General features: G+C 42.0%; 1 long non-coding RNA gene across 2 annotated transcripts; it reads left to right on the forward strand.

Moving 5' to 3' along the window:
- Nucleotides 1-5,329: 5,329 nt before the first annotated feature.
- On the forward strand, nucleotides 5,330-10,009 carry LOC135491074 (uncharacterized). 2 transcript variants are annotated; one of them, XR_010447774.1, is made up of 5 exons: nucleotides 5,330-5,666; nucleotides 5,766-5,825; nucleotides 5,939-5,983; nucleotides 6,307-6,399; nucleotides 6,682-10,009. It is a non-coding gene; the product is annotated as an uncharacterized LOC135491074 (long non-coding RNA). The 2 variants fall into 2 exon arrangements; XR_010447775.1 differs by lacking the exon at nucleotides 5,939-5,983.
- The last annotated feature ends 2,797 nt before the right edge of the window (nucleotides 10,010-12,806 follow it).

The following is a 12,806-nucleotide window of genomic DNA, read 5'->3' on the forward strand; positions in this document are numbered from 1 at the left end:
GGAAGAATTGTAATCGGGATTGACGCAGAGACGTTTTCCCGCTACCGCGATGGGCATATGGCGGCTTGAACCATCACTCAGAGTTGATTCGCATGGCGTAAGACAAGTTTCAAAATCATATATTATCAGGTGCCGTCTCGCGCACATGGCTTTGAAATTGTCGAATTTCATTTGGCCTTTCCTCGGAAAGGTGTACACTTGGCCCGTATCTAGACAACATCTTTCATGAGCACGTTTTTTACTCTTTGAGGAATAGCAGGTCAAACACGATCTGCAAACGAATTTTTTCCCGTGGCGACCACTAGCCCCGTTGGCAATTAACCTACTCAGATTTGTGATCAGAAAAAAGTGATCTTGCCAGTACAACAAGTCAATATGCTTCTCTTCTGGAATCGATCTCCTGTTTGCTGAAAGATGCAGTACTTGCAACGGTACAGCATGACGTCCTGCTGTGCCAGCAACTTCATGACTCTCGTTCGAAAGCAAACGAAAAACGTTAATGGAGAGGTTGTTCCGTCGTTCGAAAGTGGAAATCTGACCAATGCTAGTTGGATAGGAAATATTACTCAAATCGAGCTTCGTACGTCTTTCCCATGAATTCATGTCAAATTGCCTGTCCGATCTGATGCGACCTCCTGCCAGGCGTTCTGAGTGGGCCGCGATACAGAACAAAAAACATTTATCGTCATTTCCGTAATCAATGTTCGTCTGAATACAAGCGCGTTTATTTCTCACCGCCGAGGGTAAGAAAGGGTGTGGATGCGAAGTGCCACCCCTCAGGGGCTCAAACTGTGCCACCGTTAATCTCAACGCGTTCACATGTTCAAAAACCCAGCCCAAACCTTCGTGTAGATAGGACTCGCATTTCGAAATGATTTCTTGAAAATCTGTCTGTAACAAGTCTTTTAATTGGCTCTTATAGAAAACTTGTTTTGTATTGGTGCAAAACCAGGGTTCCGATGTGCGTTTCTCATATTGTCCCTCGATAATGGATCCATCATCTGCCACGACATCGACTTCTTTGCTGAATAGAACTTGAACCTCAAAGTGATACTTAAGAGCGTTCTTCGCGTCAGTTAGACCATCAAATTCCTGAGAAATGTGTTTATGAATAAGTCCGTTTGCCTCCCTGTGCAAAAACTTCAACAAATCATTTGCAACGTGTATATTTGTGTGTTCCCATTGCGTTCCCAGATTGCCTCGGAATGATTTTTTTAAACGAAATTCTGCTTCGAGCGCCATTATCAGAGAGAGAAAGAGGTCCTAAAATAGACCTCGAAAATCACTAATTTTCAAGCCGTCCTGCCGCAAACGGGTATCGTCTCCGTCAACCTCTATCACTTTAATTCCTTTTTGTGTTTGCAGATGGCCTGGTGATCACTTCGGGCAACTATTTCTGACTTAGTATGCAACAGACCTGCAAATAGGGCATTCGTTTTCGTGCAATGCTTTCAATAGATCTCCGTGGCAGCGCTCTGGTTTGCACCAACAGCCCAGAACTGCATGCGACAATTTGTGAATGTAACGGAGAAGATTTCTCCGCCGTATGTAAGCTTACTCGTTATAGAACCTCAAAGAGCGTTCTCGGCTGGTATTTTCGTCAATTATGTACGGATTCTGCCATCCCTGATGGCTTGAAATAAGCGTTTCTGACATTTGCGTTGTTCTTCTGCAGTCATATTCGTATTATTCGTGCCACAGCGCAATATCTCCGAATCTCCCAGATAATGCGTCAAATTTCGTCCGATGTACACGTGTCGACGAGATGCTAACAGCCACTCTTCGAGATTTCGAAAGCCCATATTACTTAAATTGAGCGAAGAGATATTAATAACACGCCGCATGATGTTTGAATATAAAGCTTTGATGAAATCCGACGGATTTAGGCGTCTGGTGTGCAAAAAGGACATTCGATTGCTTCTTGTTGGTTCAAATGATCACCTACGAAATGCAATTTTCTCTGAACTTCACCGTAGGCTCTTAAAAAGTTTCGAAATTCACGCAATTTGAGTGAAATTCGGCGGCACTTGTCCAAGCTTTGTATTTCTAGCCTATTCCTTCTGGTGAAATTAACAAGCAGTCCTACTGCACGGAGCGAATAGTAATATTCTTCGTCTGAATGGTGTTGGCGCGAAAAAGCATCTGTTAACTGTTCACTCATGCACAGCATCTCTTGGGCTTGTTCTGAAGTCAGATCGATGCGGTTTTCCGCGTCGAAGATAATAAGCGATATTTTTTGCAACCGTGCGTTGATGGGTGCTGATATGCGGAGGGTGACGCGAACACTCAACCGATACGTGTAAACGTTAATTTCTTCTCCCTCTGTGATAGAGCCCTGACGTTCCATCTGTCGCTTAAAAATGATTCTGTCCTGGTTTTTTTATGATTTGTGCTATTTACAAGGCCAACGAGTAATCTAGCTCTCGTCTGCCTTTCATCTAGTGGCGCCGCTGACGTCGAATGTGTAATGTCACAATGACTTTACCGAATTTAAAATCGATTAGATTTCCCATATCGTCGCAAATGTTAATTTCTATGAATTGAAAAAACTTTGCACTCAGGGGTCTGTAGCGTATTCTTTCAAACGATTTGGAGAGATATTCGCCGTGTTCTTCCGGGCGTGTGGGTATCGTTCGTAGCAAGGGGACAAAAACGTTTCCCACTTGTGTTGGCTTTACTAAATTAGGGGTAAAAGAATAGTGCATACTTCGAGGACATCAAATCACATTTTCGTTCCGCTACAACGCGATAAAAACGCCTCGACAGAGGGGGTAAATTCACGGCTGCCTGATCTCCTTGTAAACTAGACGTATCATCATCATCATCATCATCATCCATACTTTCGTCTGACCTGCCAAAATCATCGCTTGTAAAAGTGCGATCGGTGTTCCCTCCTTCGGAACTTTTTTTGCCCACAAGAGGGCCCGCCGTCACTGGGTTACCTTGGCCGAATGTTCCCCCAATACTGTCTTTGCCAACAGTGTGTACTGGTGTCGTTTTCTTAGCCTCAGAATTACTCTTGGGTATAATAATTTTTCCATCGACGTGAAAATATTTCGCCTTCGCAAAACCGAGCACTTCTGCTAAGTAAGTGTCCATCAAAATGGCTTCGCCGTGTCTCAGTTTTATGGCTACGTGTTGGCCCCGCGTGAGAAGAAAATCACCGCTCCACTGAACTGGTTTCTGTCTATTTAGCGCCGTTATCAAATCTTCAATTGACGAGACCCATTTTTCGCTCTGCGCGCAGGCATCAAGCAATACGGGCGCTTTGTCGGGTTCGTTTAAATCTGCCAGCGCTATCTGGTAAGTACACCTCTTAACGTTGATCTCGCTCGACCAAGAATGTGCGTAGTAGACCTCCGCGATGCCACATTCGTATGCAAAAGGCGACAAAGGAATCCTAAAATTCGAACTAGTGTTGGGCCGACTTCCCCTTTGTACGGGCGTATTTGAGGGGCACACGATATACGTATCTTGTTCCTGCTCCTCCATTTGGTCACGATTAAAGTAAGCTATCCTTGAAATATTCTTAGTAAATGGTAGGCGTCTAGCTATTGTCTCAGTTAGATTTTGACATAGTTAGACCCTTCCTCTGGCACGAAACAGAATATATCTTGCATGGCGCGATAGGCGACAAGATCTATTTGTAAACCCGAACGAAGGATAGAGTAACTCTTCTCTTGTGTTTTCTTTCTTTCATCAGGAGATGTGTTCTTTCTTATCAATTGTTTGCTTACTAATGATTGCAACGAAAACAATAAAAGATCAGGTAGTGCAAAAGCTCTTTGCATCGTCTTCCAACAAGGACAGTCGACTCTACATAGGGGGCAGAGATTCCCAAAATGACAGACACGTTCTAATACATCTTTGATCGAAGTCAAGGCAAAATCTGGACATCGGCAACTCTTATTTCGCCTACTAATATAATGCATGTCTGATGCCGCAGTAGACTTTAGTGAACGGCTCCACCCCAAATCATGGGGATTCTTTTTCAAAACATCAGAGGAGAATTGTGCTCTCATAGTGACAACAACACAACTGTACTTTGAGCGTTACATTTGGATGGTCCGTTTTTATCACAAGCTCATTTCACGGCTTCTTAATTTCTCGTAGAATAGCCGCCAGTTGATCCAAAACCGCCTTGGCCGCGCGGGGTTGAGGGCAATTCATCTTTGGATTCTCGAATACGTGGTATAAGGGCTCTTTCGCAAATAAGTTGGGCCACACGATCGCCGTGTCGAATACGAAATTCGTTTTGCGGATGATGATTGAATAGCAAAATACCCAAATTGCCTCTAAAATCGGAATCGATTACACCTGCGCCTACGGCTATCATATAGTTTAAGGCTAGACCTGAGCGAGGCGCGATTCGACCATAACACGCTCTCTGAAGAACGAGTTGTAAATCTGTGCGGACAAGTTGCGAGCAACCGGCCAAAATCGTGTAGTCATGGGCGCTAACCAGGTCAAAACCCACTGAATGTGCCGTCGCCCTTTCCGGAGCAGAAGCTAAGTCACTCAATTTGTGAAAAATGAGTGTTTCAACTTCATCATCATCATTTTTTTCATCCACAATCTTTGGTCTATAGAATAAAAGTTGGTCGTCTGACATGATGACGAAATGCGCACTAACAAAATCAGTCGTATTGAAAGCAACAATCGGCGATGCCAACGCGTTGGTTAAATTCTATCGTGTCACATCATGGTTAAGAGAAAAACCACGACAGCAAACATCATTTTGCTCCTAATAGCCTTGTGACGAGAATATGCTGGGCCTACTCAAATGATTTTCTCCACGAAGTAGAACAAGTTTGCTATTGAAAAACAAATTACTCTTCGTGCCAAGTTGACACAATATCTTCCCATTGTTATTTCGTGGACGAGATGTAAGACCAACTCATTATCTGATTGCAGAACTAAATGTTCTATAAACTACTTTGCACAGTTTACTTAGTTGATGAGTTCAAGATCACTTTGATAAAACACAGCGCGCTAGTTAGTATGTCAATGAGCCAAATCAAGCTCTTGTTTAAATGATTTTTTGGCGTCATTTCAAAAAGGTAGAATGTACTAGTGAGAGGCTGATTAACCGGCATGTTAAATAAGGCCTTTTTCCAGCCGTCCTTGGAGCGATAACAATTGTTTTTGTTCTAGCAACAAAGAAAAAACTCTTATGAACTCATTCTCTTGGCATCATTTCTAATACGCACAATCTAATGAGAGCTATTGGGTGACCGAAAGGTGAAGTTAAAGTGCTTAATTGTTTTATAATGAATCCTGAACAGGAAAAAAGTCATTTTCGCACTTACTGGCTGTTATTTCGGCCGAGTTTTATCAAATCTGAGCTTGGATCTGTGATGAAATATTAAGCGCCCTATATAATCAGTGGGAGATTGTTCTTGAGAATAATTTCAAAAGTGTCTGGAGGTGCCTTGATCAGTTTGAAGGGCTTTAGGTCAAGGATTTCGTTTGTAAATCAATACGAAAATATTCTATTATGATCTCGTGACTCCTTGCGTGGCAAACTACACTTCTAGCCCCCAGGATTGGTCAAAAATGGAATATTCCAACCTTTATTAAGAGCTGTGAGGGCAAAACTTCCCCCATTTCGCATGTGCAGGCAACTTACGCACACACATTTTGCTGAGAAGCAATCGGGATAAAAGGTAGGCCTTATAACTGTTAATTTTCCGTTTAGTTAGCAGCTCGACTAAAAGTCTTCAGAAACAGACTTAGTAACATCCGTCCATTATTTTCTCTTTCAGAGGGATGGTTTATACACAAGCGCCCCAAAGCCGAGAAACATTATGTTATCGTGAATCAAGGTAGGACCTTCATTTTTATAGTTCTGTCGGCTCAGTATGATTTTGATTCAACAATAATAATCATCTCTCCTTTGGGAAATGAAATAACATGCGACCCCATATTTCTCTTCCAGCGCCATGCAGATATAAACAGCCCTTGCTGCCCGCCCGATTAACAGGTAGGCCTATTTGGTTACTCACAAGGACACACAAAAATACTGTCTCTACTAAACGAAAGGCTTTTATTTGTTTTTCAACTCATCATATCCTTTCTATTTAATTTTCCAGAATAACATCTCAACAAAATAGACAAGCGCTAAGGCTGATTATTTATACAATGCGACAAGGACACGCTGTACTTAGTCTGTCTCATTACATCAATTCCTGATGATGTGGTGTAAAAAGCAAAGAGCACGTCGTTGGAACAAAAGCGTGTGATACATGATCGTAAGCGATATTCTCTGACAGCAAACTAACGTCAACCCTCGTTTTCTCTTTCCAGACAGCTCGACCTGATGTTTTCACAAAATCATTCAACGGATGAAGCATGAGTGTACAGGAATATTCAAAAGGGAAATTACATGTAGGAGTATTTGTAAGTACCTATATATTCATTCATAAAAGGTATAACAACAGCAACTGTATGCACGTGAACGCGGTACAATACTTAGTTCCATAAAACAGGTTATATTTCACTTCGGCCTTATAGAGCCTTCATTTTTGAAAAATATTTCCAGACAGTAAAAGCGCTTATGTTACACGAGGTTTTACTGACATTTCCTACTGGGTTAGTAAAAAAATACACATTACTTTACATGCTCGTAGGCGATATTCTCTGACAGCAAACTAACGTCAACCCTCGTTTTTCTCTTTCCAGACAGTTCGACCTGATGTTTTCTCATACACATACAGTATAGCCTCAATATATCATTCAACGTTTGGAGCGTGACTGTGTACTACAACTATTTCATTCACTAGTGTTTATGACTTCAGGAATTCTAAAGGGAATTACATGTACGACTGAGTATTTGTAAGTACAATATATAATCATTCATAAAAAGTATATACAACAACAACTGTATGCCCGTGCACGCCCTGGAAAAAAACTTAAGTTTCTTCCATAACCCCCATAAAGCTGAATGAATGATACAATAGTTAGTTCCATCAAACAGGTTATATTTCACTTTGACCTTATAGAGTCTTCATTTTTTGAAAAATACAAGTTTGAAATCAATCACTTTTCCAAAAAATATTTCCAAACAGTTAAAGACGGTTATGGTACGCGACGTTTTACTGACATTTCCTACCGGGTTAGTAAGAAATTACACATTACTTTGCATCTGCGAAAAAATATAGGCGCTTGGCTTGAAAGCGAAAATTTCAAGAAACTTTATGAACACATTTTGAAAGAAATACATTCTTGTTTGACACCACAGCCGCCAAGACGAAAGCTTAAATTCAAAGGGAGAATTGTTAATATTCAAGGTAATTTTCCAAGCAGTGCGTTAACTTCTTGTTTTAGACAACGCGACGTACAGTCGCTACTATATTTTATCGAATCGTTTTTTGCACCCGAGGCAGACAGGGGTGAAAGACCGCTTGTTAAATTAGATTCCGAGGCAACGGAAAAGCCGTCCATGCGTGGTCTGAAATTCAGAGACGCAGGAGCTCATTTTCAGTTTTATACCACTTGATGTACTTTTGTTTTTACTAAAATTGAGCTTTTTGCGGAGAAAACAAGAATTGTCTTCGAATTCTTGGCAGAAAATCTGGTTGATCATGAATTGAAATTGCCAACAGACGGGGTCTCTCGGATGATCACAGACAAATTCATTTGCTTTTGATGATAACAGAAACATCATGACAGAATTGATTGAGGATATCATTGCAAAAATAGTCGCGGCTATCGAGCCATCAGAAGAAAAGTTCATAAGATTAACAAGATGCATTCGAAAAACGCTCAAACACTTTGACTCGTCAGAACGTCCTTCATGGATGAAGCTGATTAAAATCATCATCGATACTCTGGGCGATTTTACCATTCAAATATCATGTTATCATTTTGGAGGTTCGATTAGGGGAGGGGCTAGTCCTTTGAAAGCAGAGGCCAGTTTAAGTATTTCTATTGCCCCAAATGATGTTGTGAAAGTCATGAAAACTAGTTTAGAATGCAGTAATGATGAGTATGATAGCGAGGAAGAGAGTGCGATTAAAGCAATTGATGATGGATTCAATAGAACTTCGAATCAGATTGAAAACATACTTTCTGAGAACAAAAAACGAAAGGCAAATAGTTGTTTTATTGATGATACAGGCAATGCCGTTGCGCACAAAAAAATGTGTTCTGTTGAAAATGAGAACGAAGAACGCGGCGCTGTTAGCTTGGAAGCCGATTTGAACTTGTCCAGTGACGACGTGGAAACTGCGTCCGAAACCGAATCGGATGGAGTAGCAAGCCGGGGGGCCGCGGGTGCACATGCAGTCGAAAAATTATCCCTGTCGAGTGGGTCTCTTTTTCCGTAAGCGTATAATGTAGAACAGGATGTTATCACTTTACGTAACCAGCTAAACGAACAACTTGCCTTCAATGATATAACCCTCCAACAAGCTGGAGCTTCCGCTCATGAATGCTGTTCAGGCGATGAAAAAGCCTTCGTAAAAAATATCTTCGTCTAATATTTGAGTCGAAAAAGAATAGATTAAAATATCCTCACATTATTGAAGATTTTGTAAACATTTGTTCTGTCCACGAAAAACAAAAGCTCGCTTTGAAAAAGATAAAACCTTGGGCTGAAAAATGCGAAAAATACCACAAGGATTTTGTTTCACAAAAGGCCTCTGTAGACAAACTCATGGCGCGGGAAGAAAAAGCTGTCGAGACTTTTATTGCGGGCATGAAAAAAAATGAAGAAGCCATGACAAAATTTCACTGTTTCTTCGACCAAAAAACCACAGCTTTGCAAAGTTGTAAGGCCTGTCTAATGCATTGTTTGCCTGTTTTGACAGAAGCTATCAAACCGTTTAGCGGAAAGCCATGTGGAAAAGGACGTGGGGGCAAGAAAAAACAATGACTTTTAACGAAAACAGGGAGGAGAAGGGCTCTTTTAAAAACATCTTGCAAGAAGAGCGCCATTCATATCATCTACGATCCGCGTGAATACTGTATTCCTTTGAGCGCGAAAAAAAACCCACATCACATACCAGAAAGAATGACACTAGCACAGTATGAATTTTACCTTTACAAAAAACATTTGGCAAAGAAATACGCAAATAAAACAACCGCGCGCAGCTTAAAACAAACTAACTCTTCGATAAGAAAACAACATTTCTAACGAAACAGACTGTATCGCCCACTTAATTATCCTTCCGTGCGGTAACATGCATTTGACAGATATTCCTGCTCCCAATGATAGGCGGTGCCGTATTTTAAAGGATTACTGCCGGGATCACTGTTGCTGTTGTTGTATATATTTTATTTGTAAATGAATTATATAGCCTGTACTTTGAACATATGAATACTGGTATATGAGTGAAAAGCAATCGCTCCTGTTGTCTGTCTATTGGAAAGGTACATTCTCTTGTTTGTATCATGTAGCAGAGAAAGGCAAGAGAGCAGTTACCCAATGTCTTCGCTCATTAGAGATTTTTTTGTGAGCTGTCGAATCGTTTGTACGACCAACCGTTCTATCATTATTTATCAATATCGTGTCTACAAAACAATATGAAATTTTACGAAATTTATCGGCCACGTATCTGCAAAAAGTAAAAGAGCAGAGGCGTTAGTGTATGTGTATTACTATGTACATAAGTACATCGTGTCTTTCTATTGTATTATCCCGCTGTATGTGTCTATATTTTCATGCTGCAAAAAAAAAGTGGCCTAAAAATCAGTTGAAATAAATTGAATTGAATTGTATTGATAGACAAACCACAAGGGTGCCGCTAAGTGAAGACACGTTTTGAAATTAAGAAAATGTTCGCTGCTAAAATTCCCTTCTTCTCAGTTGTTTATAAGATCATGTTAGAGATTGCCACTAAGAGTTCCCACTCCAGAGAAGGAGCAACGAAATAAAAAGTGAAAACGAACATGCATGATGCTCTTCAATGTGTCATGTTCAATATTGCTCTGTCCCTATTTCTCTTCTAGATTTGAAAATGTGTACTTGGAAATTAGAAATAAAAATGTTTCTTCCATATCACAAATACGTCGTATATGAGTTGTTCTTTCTTCATGTGCATGTAAAAATATCCACCCTTCCATCAGGAAAAAGGTGGCGCAAGAGAGTTGTCCTGTCCTGCTCTTCCCGCGCTATACGAACCCGGCCACCATGCGAGACGAAGCTAGAGGACATGTACAGACCTCGTTGCTTTGGAGCTAAACGGACATTGAGGAGACGGGACCCCTAAAATGTGGCGACGAGTCGAGGCAATTCGCGTCATAATTTTAGCTAGGATGAGCAGTCTCTATGCATATTCAATGACAAGGATTGCCTAGACACTGATAACATCCCAGTTATAGCAACAGAATGCTTCAGTAGGCTACTTGCCCCGAACAGATTTCCCCGATGGTGGAGACCCTAATTGATCCACATTCTTCGCTCCGCTCGGCTTTTGACAGCAGCCCGTAAAACCTCAGGAGCAGCGCGAATAAGAGTGCACATTAATCTGTGCTCGTTGCGGCATCGGGCTGCTTGTACTCTGCTACGCGACGAATGCACTCCCGTGGACAGCGCAGACGGATAGCGCCGAATTTTTGAGCGCTTACACGAAGCGCGAAAAAAATTCTTCAAGCACAATATCACGGGAGGGCATTTGTCGCGGGCGTCAATGATGCACCTTTTAACGCCCCGGGACCCTCGGACTTTGGGCCTCGTATTTCGGGCGTTGAAAGGGACATTTTACCTACTACTCCCACCGCCCCACCAATCAACTCGGCGACGCACATTTCTGTGTTTCCCTATCTCATAAGAAACACAAATATACCACCCGACAGGTCGAACATAATAATTCAAGTACACGGCCCGACAGATCGACCAACCGATGCTCTGGATAGGGGATTGTCACAAATCGACCACCCGACAGGCAGAAGATTAATCTTCACATGTTTACACGGCCCGACCAATCGACCGACCGATGCAGTAAACCTCCGTATACGCAGTATCACAAATCGACCACCCGACGGCGACGCACATTTCTGTGTTTCCCAATCTTATAAGAAACACAAATATATCACCCGACAGGTCGAACATAATAATTCAAGTACACGGCCCAACAGATCGACCAACCGATGCTCTGGATAGGGGATTGTCACAAATCGACCACCCGACAGGCAGAAGATTAATCTTCACATGTTTACACGGCCCGACCAATCGACCGACCGATGCAGTAAACCTCCGTATACGCAGTATCACAAATCGACCACCCGACGGTAATGATCACTTTCACGACATTGCCAATAGATGCCGCGACGTGCCTCGCAAATCGACCAACCGACGCCCGATACGATCCATCGACAGCCTGCATACTAAGTGTATACATACGGTATATACATGGTATACTATGTTTCTTTTCCAATGTAGAATACTTTTTGTAAGGGATCCTGCAGTAGTGCCGATCTAGACAATGTCACATCCACATATAGGCCTAATCTGATGAACTTATACCCGGTACCTTGATATATTATAATATATAGACTTCTTATGTCTAGTTTAGCATGTTGTCTGATGTTGCACTGGGACAATGTGTCACATCCACATATAATCTGAATGATAAGCGCGCAGCAGAAAAACTGAAGGCTTTTCTGCGAAGCGCTACTATGGTTAACGTGCATACGACGTATCCAATGTAAACAATGTTTCTCAAGTCCATGGATTCGTTTCAAATGGCTCAAATTTGACTTAAAATGGCCGCCAGAAGAGATAAACGCGCGAATGAAGCAACTCGACTATTCTGAGCTCCGAGAGAGAACCACACTGATTATTCTCACTGTTTTTTAATCAAACTTCAATTTCTGGGGGGTTTGCCCCCCGACATATGTGTTTTGATTTTTGATACTTTAGTGATAATATCCAAAAGATGCTTAAAATGGATATAATCCCGAAATAATGAAGCAAAATACGGGCAGGCGTTCGAGAAAAAAAAAATTATTTTGAGATTTCAATAAACCTTTTGAACGAATTCCAGATGGGCCGTGGTGGGATCCGAAGACACCTTAAGGAGTAATGTATGTTTGTGTGGGGTACCATTGGTTTTGCAGATCTTCTGGTTTTTTCTAAAGAATAATCAATATTCGCTAGCAGGCTTTTTATGCTCCCAGGTATGAAGAGGGTTCTATGTTCCTCGAGTTCTTTGTTCATCAGTCTGGTGTTCCTCAAGAGTCAAATGTCTTCAAGTCTCTTGGCCTGCAAAAACCCTTTCCAACCAATTTTTTATGCATTAACCATTCGGCAACATGTTGGTGGGGGAAAAACCTGATCCCTGACCCCTTGAATTGGTTGCCCAGGTACGACCACAAGCAATTGTCTCAAGGAAGCCACCAGTACGACCTCTTGGTAGTCTTGCCAATATCATGCCAGTGAAAAGGAAGGATAATGATGGTTGAGGGTTGCAGTTAGGGTACCATCGAAGGAGTACCTCTTCCTCGCTCTGGGTTAAACGTGTCAAAGGCCTGCACCATCATGAAGGTTTGGAGGTTCCACTCAAGCGCCCCGGGGTAAGCAGCTCAGAAGGACTTATTGAGAGGCCAATGCACTAGCTAAAACATGTCAGAAGGACGGGGGTGGGGGGTGGGGGGGGGGGGGGGGCTTTCTTTGCCGGCTATTAATGATGATGGAGTTGAGTTACTGTTAAAGCGATACACGGAGAAAACTGTCTATCAAAACAAAAAATTGGCGGAAGGAACTATAGCAGGTTCCCAACCAGGGGGTTTGGGGGGTTTCCCCCCAACCTAAAGGCGCTGCGCGCTTACTAGGGCACTGCACTGATAATATTAATAGTATACTA

This window comes from Lineus longissimus, chromosome 7 (assembly GCF_910592395.1).
Source record: "Lineus longissimus chromosome 7, tnLinLong1.2, whole genome shotgun sequence".
Classification (NCBI taxonomy): domain Eukaryota; kingdom Metazoa; phylum Nemertea; class Pilidiophora; order Heteronemertea; family Lineidae; genus Lineus; species Lineus longissimus.